Raw genomic sequence first — 10,949 nt, 5'->3', positions numbered from 1 at the left:
CAAATTGCAGAGAAACTTTACGATGATAAATGTGCTCACAGTCTTATCCCAAATACCACAGAATGCAGCTTTTCATGACTTTCTGTTTTGTTGATTTATGACTTTTGCAGCTTTTTCATAGGTCTCAACTATGACTTCTAATGTGTGTCGAGATACATCCATTGTACTTAATAACCACGGTTTAGCTGACCTTGAGCTTGACCTGGTTTATTTGTAGGTTAATATGCTGTGAATAAGGGTGAAGACCTTTTGTTACCCGCAGCTGATACCTGTAATGAATGAACACAAAGTGCAGTCAAAGGTCCTTAATCTAAATATAAGGCTTACAAGATCTTAAAGCTCATAGACCATCTGGGCTCCACCACCGGTGAACTTGTAATGTGAAGCCAAACAAAGACATTTCTGGTTTTTCGGGTTGTTCTGTGTTGGTTTGGCTGACACATAATTATTGAAATCTATTTGCTTTATTTGGGAGGGTAAAGTAGAGTGGGCAAGTCGCTCGGAGGCCATCTTGGTCATGCTCCTAGACAGCTATTTTCACAGCTCCTAAAAGAAAGTTTATATGGGTAATGCAAAGGTTTTGTTAGTGAAAACAAGCACTTTGTGACTGAACGCTTTCAAAAGAGGGACGCAAAGGTTTTCGGTGTAATGCAAAACATTTTTGAGTGATCGCAATTTTTTTGATATAGCAAAAATTATTATTGAGAGCAAAGTTTCTCAGTGGAATGCAAAGGTTTTGCAAGCAAATGCAGAGTTTTGTGGTATTTCCTGGGGTACGCAAAGGTTTTAAACATGAACCCAAAGGTTTTCGTTGGAACACAAACATTTTTAGAGCAAGCACAAATATTTTGCGAATAAACCCACATTTTTTTTGGGGGGGGGGGGGGCGCAAGCATTATTTTCAGGGGAAAGCTACAATTTCATGAGCAAATGTGTTTTTGCAAGAGAACACAAGGGTTTTGCAGGGAACGAAAGAAGTTTTGCAAAGAAACACGTCTTTCTTTAAGCTACACAAACATTTTTTGAAATATTTTTCAGATTTTTTACACCATGTCACTTTAGGTTCTACATTTTACTTTTTATTGATATATATATATATATATATATATATATATATATATATATATATATATATATATCATCTTAGAGTAGTGTAAATAGTAAATAGAGATAGAAAATAAGTTTAAATATGTATGTATATTTGTATATATATATATTAGTTCTACAAAAGCTAGTACTATGAGTAAGTTCTTTTGTCATACTGTATAGAGGTGCATTGTCATTTTTCTGCATACTGAGCTCTCGTTCTCTTGTCTAAAGTTGCAGACGAGGCGTTGTTGTTTACCTCAACTCCGACTGATGTGTTAAGCAGATTTCAGGCCGAGGTGTGTGTGAAAATGTATGACTCGTCTCGAGGCCTCTCCAGTGGAGATTCCTCACCATTTGTAAAGTGCAGAATGGACTCCGTCAGTCTGCATTGTGCCAGGCAGAATGGGTTCAGTGGAGGTTTGTTTGGATCCGGTGCTGTCCATTCCACTGCCAGCGCTGCTCGCTGCCTCCTAGCGGGTTGCCACGGCAACCGGACCAGGCCAGCATCTGAAAACAATTTGGATCTTAATGAGAATTTACTTTGCGCGAATGGTGGGAAAATTGGGGGTGGGAGAGTGCGAGCAAAAGCCGGGGTGTGCGGGGGTTGAAGGAAGGAAGCAATGAGTCGCCTGGATCTTGCATACTTGTCATATTTCTCAGTAAGACAAACTGGAGAACTGTCCTGATTTTTATCAAGGGGTTTTGTCTTATTTATAATCTTTAAGATGTGTTAGTGATGAAGTTAGTTTTCGATCCTGAGTAGTAAACAGCTCGTTTCTCATCCACTCATTTCTAAATGCAGTGTTATGTAGTGCATCTCTTGATGTCTTGTGTGTGTATGAGGGGCATTCAGCTCTCCGATAAATGGGAAGGATGCCAGATTCTACTGGGATCCCCCCTTTGTACCCGTCTCCCTTTTCCCTGGTTTTGTTTGGGCCTAGTCAGCCAGTAGCAAATTGTCCCAGCAGAAAGGGCCAATCTGATTGGACTGTGGCGAGAGAGAGGGTCCTTACAAAAAAGTTTGTTGTGGCCAGGGTCTACCCAGACCACCTCAGAGGACCTGGTGCCGCTAGAGGACCAGGGAGAAGGTTGAGACAGGCGTGAAGGGGAAGGAAATCAAGGTTTCTTTGGATCAATAAGTTCGAGCGCAGCTGTGACTCCTGATTTTGTTTTGGTGGGATCTAGTTGGGTGAATGTCACAAAAACATGTCCGGGTCACATTTTCCCCCAAATCAAGAGAAAGTTTGAAATTATGTAAGTTATATATATATATATATATATATATACACATACATATATATGTGTGTGTGTGTATGTATGTATATGTCTGTATGTAATTTAAAATTGCATGCATGTATACATTTTTTTTTATATAAAATGTAATTAATTATTTATGATGATAATAATAACTTTAAAATATAATATTTCTAATTTTGCATACAGTGGGACTAAAGGTTGTAATTAATACAAAAGGTGGTTCAACAAAACACATTGTTTTTTTTTTATTTTGTTTTTTTTATGCTGACATGTTGGTGTTATATCTTTCATTTGGATGTTATAATTTCCACTGAATAAATACAGTTAGCTTTCAGGCTATAAAGCAACAAAATGTGATTATTTTAAAGGAGGGTGATTCTTTTCTATACCCTCTGTATATGTGTGTATAAATTTGCTTAAATTCACTAGAAAAAGAAATCTAAATGGACATCTTTAAGGCAATTGTTGACAAACAGTAAGAGTTTAAAATGAATGTGAATGGATCATTTACTCTTGGAAGAATTTTTCGATTATAATGAGCCCTCTCACTTTTGATTGTGGACTTTAGATTCTAACTGAGCACAGTTTGAGACATTAAGAAACCTTTTAAAACTCTAAAGGATACAAATATCTAAATGTTCAGTTTAATCAGTGGTGTCTGGGAGAAACAGTTGAGATCATTGCTGCTTTTAGCTTCAGCTCGAGGTAATTCAGGTCATGGTTTTGAATTTATGTTTTGTTTTTACTTTGTCACTGTTTTATCTCAAGACTTGAAATACCAACACGGTCTTATCTGTGGACATAAAATACCAAGTCAAATTTTCTAAGTGATATAAACTATTAGCATATTTATCATCATAGTTTACATTCTCCCGCTATGCTTGTAACAGAAATGTCCAATTTATGATATTCAAACCAATACAAAACCACCTGTTTAACCAGGCCTTTCCACATCCATGCAAACAAAGTCACTAACACTAAATATCTGATAATGCCTAGATCTGTTAAAATACACCAATAACAGGAAAACGCCCATGTTTCCTATTCCAGTGCTCTGGGCATGAATATTCCCCCAGCGGCCTCTGCCTTCTCCCACGATTCTTGGTGGGAAGTCTCTGGTTCTTGCTTACGTCATCGCTGTGAGGCAGACGTGTCAAGGGAATACTGAATGATGCCTTTTTTGGGGTCTGTTGTGTTTTCACTCCCCATCTTTCCTCCATAACCCTCCCTCTGTAGGTTATACATAGCTGACAGCATGGAGCTCGGAATAGCAACTAATAACCAGTGGGACCAGAAAGAGAAAACGTCTGCTGATCCAAAATAGTATCCGTCTGCTTTGGATGCTATGGATGTAAGTCATGTGACCAAGTAACACAGCTCTTACCTTCAAATCTTCCTGAGACCTGTGAGTTTGAAAGTCATAATGAGTTGATGTGGTTGGCCACATTTGGATAATTTCAGCAAACTTTTCAGTGTTAATTCAACAAAGTTAGGATTAAAAAATACACTAAATCATTTCATCAATGTACAAAATTACAACAAATATGACCAAAACCAATTCTATTTGTCCCCAATTTGGGAAGTCACGATTAATAAAATCTTGAGTTTCCTACTGGTTCATAACCCCTTAAATGACTTAAATTACATAACTCAAAGGCAGCATTGGATTAGTATATCAGAAATGCAAACATGTTCAAATTTATTAATATTTTGGGAACTTTCAGGAACTTGAGTCATTTGAATTCAGCTCCAGTAACATCCAAAGTGTGAAAGGACAAATCCTGCTTTAATCATACCTTGGGGAATAATTAGAGACGTACCAAAATTCTTTGATGCATCAGGAATTAGATGCCTCAACACTCTAGAGTCAAGAGTAATGGGCATACATTATTAAGGATATTCACCACGTGTAAAGAATGTAAGGTCATGAACACGATTGCAATTTTTTTATCAGTCTGGAAAAGACTAAAGTGACCAGGAAGAGGCTATGGAATGCTGTCCACTTCCAGTCAAGGGATGCACTAGTCACAATGAGTCACTTCCTCAGAATCTGACCTTTGTCTTATTGAGTGTGCCCTACAAATGTCATAGGCATTGACACGTCCGACACAGAGTTTACCGATGTAAGGATTCAAACAACAATGAGATGCCGTCAATGCCATGCCAAGTGCATACTTGGATTGTCAGGTCCAGGATGCTGCCTCAGCCACTGTTGGAAAGTCCCATTATAGTGTCAGAATGCTTCTTGATATATTAAGGCATATAGGGAAACTCCTGAGGAAATAGTGCTCACCTGATCTCGGCAACAAATCAATATTTGCTACTGCAAAACACAGGACTAAGTGGCACCATTTGGCAAAGCAACTGAGGCAGTGTGAGTGTGTATGTGTGTGTGTGTGTGTGTGTGTGTCTTGTCCTGCCTGGAGAGCTCCTCTTAGCATTCTGTGTAGACTTCATTTCCCATGCAAAGCCCTAGTGTTCAGTCCATGCCTCTTGAATGAGCTCCTTTTGTGCAGTAATTGGAGATCGTTCTGTGCGGCTAACAAAGAGTTGCTGGCCTCTCTCGTCCCTCTCCTCTGCCCCACTCTCTATTTTCCTGCCATCTTTCTTTTTTCCCTGTTCTCCTCATTACGCCCCAGTCTCTTATCTCTTGTGTACCGTATTGCGTAAAGATCTTTCAAATCATCTGTTTACTATCTTTGGAGGTGGCCGTGTGGTAGCAAGCGCCTTTCGTCGCAATCTTAGCATTTATTGGATTGGTGTTCCATTTTTGTGGTGCGCCATTTCCCCATTTGCCTCAATCAACAGGCTTCTGCAATTTTCTGCATTTGGACGGAGCACAATTCCACAATCCCAGCTGACCAAACATGGGGAAAAGCAGAAGAATCCGTTTCGAGTTATGTTCAAATCCGTATCCGAACCCAACTTAATGTTTGTTTTGCAGTTTGTTTTGGATGTGATTTTAGAGTCCCAGACGTTGACGTTTTCTCTGTTGAAAATATATCTTTTTTTTTTTGGTACTGATTGGAACGCCAACCATGGAAAATCCACAAAGTACACTCTGAAGTACCTTAAGAATAAATAAATACACTCTTGACAGTCCTTATACCCATAGTAAACAAAGACTTTACTGGAGCTGCAGTTGTAGTCCCATAAGACTCATGACTAATGACACTCATGCTACTATTCTTATTTTTCATTTTTAAATACAGACATTTCTAGAGGTCACTGCTACTGCCAGACCTTATCATCACAAGTCATGTGTACTGTGCATGTAATCCTGTAGAAATATATACATGGATGCCTCATTAGTTGCTGTTTCTATGGACCACTATATGTAAGCCGTCTACCATATTGGAAATGTCAAAATTGGTCAGCAATTTGATTGCAAGTTATATGTATTTGAATATCCGTATCTGCAATAGACATCAGCAGATGATTTAGTTATACTTACACAATACAACAAGATGAAGCCATTAGCTAACTTGACATTTAAAATTACCATAGTTTAAAAGCCTGAAATACATATTGTGGCGAGTGGGGCGGGGCCGAGAGGCGTGGGAACGAGGAGTGAGGCCAGGTGTAGTGATTGGAGATGAGCTACACCTGCGCCCCACCGCCAGTATCGAGTCCCACGTAGGAGATGGAAGGATATAAAACTGGAGCGACTATAGTGAAGGACGAGAGAGGACCAGGCCTGGGATATTATTTTATGTTTGCTTTTTATTTGTGCGCGTCAGTCGCCTTGAGGGGCTGACGCGCTGTTTTGTTTATTTTGAATATTCAAATTATGTTTTGATTGTGCGCCGGTTCCCGCCTCCTTCTTCCCGATGTATATGGAGTTTTATTATCGTTACACATATTAATACACAAACCAAGACATTCTCACCACAGAAAGATTAACCCATTTCTCTGTTTTTACAACCAGCAGCTACACACTATTCTGGTATCTTGGAAAACTCATTGGTTTTTCCTGTAAATGACAATGTTGACCACTCCAAGATGGCGAACAGGATCGACGGCCTCTTGAGTGGTCGAATATGGCATCTACATGTACCCTAAACGTACAAACCGCAGTTTACTTTGGCCTTTAAATCTGTGTAATGTGAAAAGAGCCAAATTGAGCAAATAGCTTATTTAGGCTACATACAAAGTTTTGGAGTGACAGCTGCATTTAAATGCGCGAGTAAACCTCAAAGTTTGAAAAGTTGTCTAACAGTTGTAAACAAGACAATTTAACCCATATTTGTTGTTCGATATTTTCGACCAACCTAATGTTAGCAACAAGAGATGTATAATCCAGCAAATTTAAACGTTTTTAGCTGCTAACAGTTGGTAGAAGCTAATGCTAACTTGATCAAAAATGTCCATTTAACTGTTAGCATCCATATTTCCAGCTAATAGCAGGGAAACTACAAACATTTGCTACGACTTGAGTTTGGGAGTTTCAGAATGAATGTGGCTATTTTCTCACTAGGTAGTTTCGATATGATTTCCTCCTTCATGATCCTGAATCATTAACCCATACCAGATAACACTCTCTCAGTCCCTCTTCATGTCATTACAGTGAGTCATTCCAGAATCGTACAGAAAAAATCCACAGATGATGAGGCTGTTACACAGTACTGGCCATTATACGCGGCATGTACTTTTCCTTCAAAAGGGTCACTTGTGGTCCGGCTTGAGTTCAGTCATGTTTCTGATCACCCTCCATAAACTGTATCCATGTGGATGCAGATAGTTTCACAGTGTCATTTTGAAACCTCTCAGCTGGTAGTAACGCGACAGATAAGAGTGTCTGCTATGGCCAGACGTTATCGTCAGAACATACCAGCAATGTCCCTTCCGCTTACTCATTGAATCTTTGAAATGTGATTGTTCACCAGAAGTTGACACAGAATCGAAGGCTGCTGTTAAAAAGATGTTTTGTTCAGTTTCACAGTGTTTTGTTCTCGTTAATGTCTTTTTCTTGGAGTAGAGTATGTTTGTTTGTTCGTTTGTTTGTGTGGGGTGGTCAGAGAATGAGAAGTCCTAAATCACTGAGCTTCCTGAACTTCGGGACAATCTGTTCGAAGGAAATGAAAGAAAAGTACATTGTAAATAAACATTGCTGTGTTTCTCAAGCTGACTAATGCAAAGCAACGTTTCCTGTTACCTTAAACATCATAGTGTTCCTGCGGACATTTAAATAAACTAACTTCACCACTAGATTTGTATCTTTCTTCCTGAAGATGTGAGTATTGTTTTCCTGTGCATTACTCTTTGCGACAATGCTAGAGTGTTTCTGATTGGTTGCTAGGCGGTTGTCAAGAAATTGTAGTGGTTTCAATGTAGTTGCTGCGATTTCTGAGTGTTTCGCTCTGGCAATGTTAGGTGGTTGCTAAAGTGTCTTTTGTTTTTTGAGTTACAGACATGCAAACTCTGGAAAAATAATTTTTATTGTACTCAGACAGGTATGTTCTATATGATTATTTTGATGTATGGCAAACAAGATGTATTTCTAGTTTCAACATTATTTGTTCTTCAGAAAAAGTATCAGCCGAATGCAAAGTGACCCACATTTGGTTTTTTGACCACTGAAAATGTGTACAATTTAATAATTTACTCCTGGAGCCATCCTGAGATCAAATATAGCTGGAAGTGGACCAGATAGAGCATGAAAACGAAGATGCCCTCCCCAAAAAAAATTTGTTAAGATCCAATTTCTAAAAGGGCATTAGGATATATTTAATACATCTTGAGCTACATATTCTGGTTTCTTCAATTTTGACTTGGATCCCACATTCAATATAAGGGATTTTTTTTCACCAGGTTTCATAAAAGTAATACATGACTTATTATAGACGACTGATAAAGGAAGTCAGAAATGGAAAGGAAAAATGAAGAGATGCATGTTTATGCATTAATATAGCACTGCTATGCTATCAGTCAAACTTGCTTTAAACAACATCCTCTTCTTTGAGGTTTAACAGGAAGGTCAAAAGCCAACTGAAAACAATACATAAACCTCAACAACACACACACACACGTACTCACTCTCTCTCTCTCTCTACATATATAGTGGTGTTTGTGTATAATGCATTATGTTTTGACGTTCTAATGACAGATTGGCCCACTTGTATCATGTATAAAAGCACAGAGTGTCCTTTGACCTGTATGTCTGGAAACAGCTGGAGTGTTACTGTAACAGGAGCACATTGTGGTCATGGATCCTGACCGCTAACCCTGCCTTCCCAAACATAAACACACACACACACACACACACACACACACACCACTGATGTGCTGATGTCTGCAGCCGACACTGGAAAAGAGGCGATGGAGATGACGCACACAAACGATTACACACAGAACCTTCTATATCATTTCAGTTTTATATGATATTTTCATGCTATATGAATGAAGTTCATTTGCCATGTTGCAGCTTATTATACAGCAATAGTTCAGCTAGAAATCATAATTTCTTCACCCTCATTTCGTTTCTAACCTTAGACACGCACAAAAGCATGTCTCCAGATTAAACTCCTCTGTGTTTGTTATGAACACTTTCAGACACATCTCCACTAGAAGGAAAGTCTATCTCAAACTGATGGCAGATAACCCAGAAAGGGTTTATTATTCCCTAAAATCCTATTTCAGTTCTAAAATTGTCATACATTTTCTATTAGTTTATGATTTCATGTCATCTTTAAAGAGACAGCTGGCTAAGAAACTGATTAAATAGATCTTTATGGTTTACGGTTATGAATAACTGCTTATTTGATGTGTGTGAATAACTACTAAATGTGTGTGTGTGTGTGTGTGTGTGTGTGTGTGTGTGTGTGTGTGTGTGTGTGTGTGTGTGTGTGTGTGTGTGTGTGTGGATTATGCTGTTTGCTGAATCAACAGGACATGGATACCCTGCAGAAGAGTGAACTAAACTAAATTAATGCTATCTTTTGTTTATGGGAATCTAGTCAACTTCAAGTGAACACGAAAGTTAAGTTTACTCTCACTCCGAATGGGATTTTCTTTACAGATGTAATGTTTTAACACAAAGCAAACCTATATAGTAGTAGGTTAAAATTCAGTGCAGAATGGTGATATGCCTTGATCTTTATCTGAGGCACAAAAAGACGTCTGCCCTCAGTACCAAAATTAATTCAGTATTTTTTGACCCAGTTTCATTTTATTCGATTTTTTAATTTTGGAAAACGAAAAGATATTTTTTAGTTTTAGATGGTACTAGTTTAGTTTTTTTCATCAATTTATTGAAACCTCTTCTTTAAGTAAATAACGTTTATCTGATTATCAGTACATTTTCATCATTACACCAGTGTTATTTTTGTATTATTGAGATGCTAGATTAATAATATACTATAGAGAGATACTAGTTTTTGTTTTTATATTTTCAGCTTAGTTTGTTTCAGTAGCTTTGTAGCTCTGTTTTTGTCGTTTTTTATATTTATGTAAATATAGTTTTTTTAATTACATTCATTAATTTATTTTAGTTTTAATTATTTCACATCAAAGTAAACTTAATTAGAACAAGAAATTCCTCTTATCCTCTTGTCTATACCATTATAAGAAATTGCATCTTTATTATTTCCACCCTCAACATCTGTTCATTAGCGCTTTCCGTTGTCTTAAGAGCAAATTGAATTTTAATGACCAATGAGAAGCTTTAATCATCGCGTGTTTAAATATATGCTCCACTGACCACGCCCCTCTCTCTTAATTTTTTGTTTGTCCGAAAGATTTCCAGCTTTGATGTGCTTGATTATACAGGTACATTCACACACACAATCCAGATGAATTCTATTCACTTGTGGCACTCACGAGCATCCGTATCCCTGGTTTGTTTTAGTGAAATTATCATGACTTCCTTTTTCTTCTCACTTCAGTCGCTCTTATCCGAGAATCAGACGAGTAGCGGGGGCATAAACGGGGGAATTCCGTCTTGGATGCAAACGTTCTGCTCCTGGGTTTTCCATTAAATTCTTCCAAATAAATCCCTTGTAAATGATGCACTGTTGCTTGTCTCTGTTTTCACCTCTTTCTTTGATTAACAGCGTGGACTTCAGCTGCGTGGCTGTTTTCCATTCAGTTTGTTTACGTAGACCTTTTTAATGTGGCATGCAGGAAAAAGAGCCAAATAAATGATAAAAATCTCTTCTGTAAGCATTAATGACCAGACCTGCATCCCTTGATTGTTTCTCTTTTTACTATTTAAATTTTTTTTTTGTACAACTATTTGCCTTCATATTTTACAGTAAATAATGATATTATTTCACACACACACACACACACACACACACATATATATAGCATTATAATATTAACAATAATCGCATAACTGAGGCAACTTATATTGAGAAACATTGACTTTAGATATATATTTTTATCATTTTAATACATTTGATATATTTTCTCGATATAAATATATATACAAATAATTATTTATTTATTTAGGTTAATTATAGTTACATACCAGTACATTAGTTTGTTTGTTTGATTACTAATGGTTATATGCCAATACAATTGTTTAAATTATTCTTTCTATTTATTTTACACTGTTTTATATATAAATGTTTAATAATAGTTATATACCAATACAATCCTTT

This window comes from Carassius auratus, chromosome 47, assembly GCF_003368295.1.
Source record: "Carassius auratus strain Wakin chromosome 47, ASM336829v1, whole genome shotgun sequence".
Classification (NCBI taxonomy): Eukaryota; Metazoa; Chordata; class Actinopteri; order Cypriniformes; family Cyprinidae; genus Carassius; species Carassius auratus.
The sequence above is the reverse complement of the archived record's forward strand: the minus strand, read 5'-3'. Positions refer to the sequence as shown.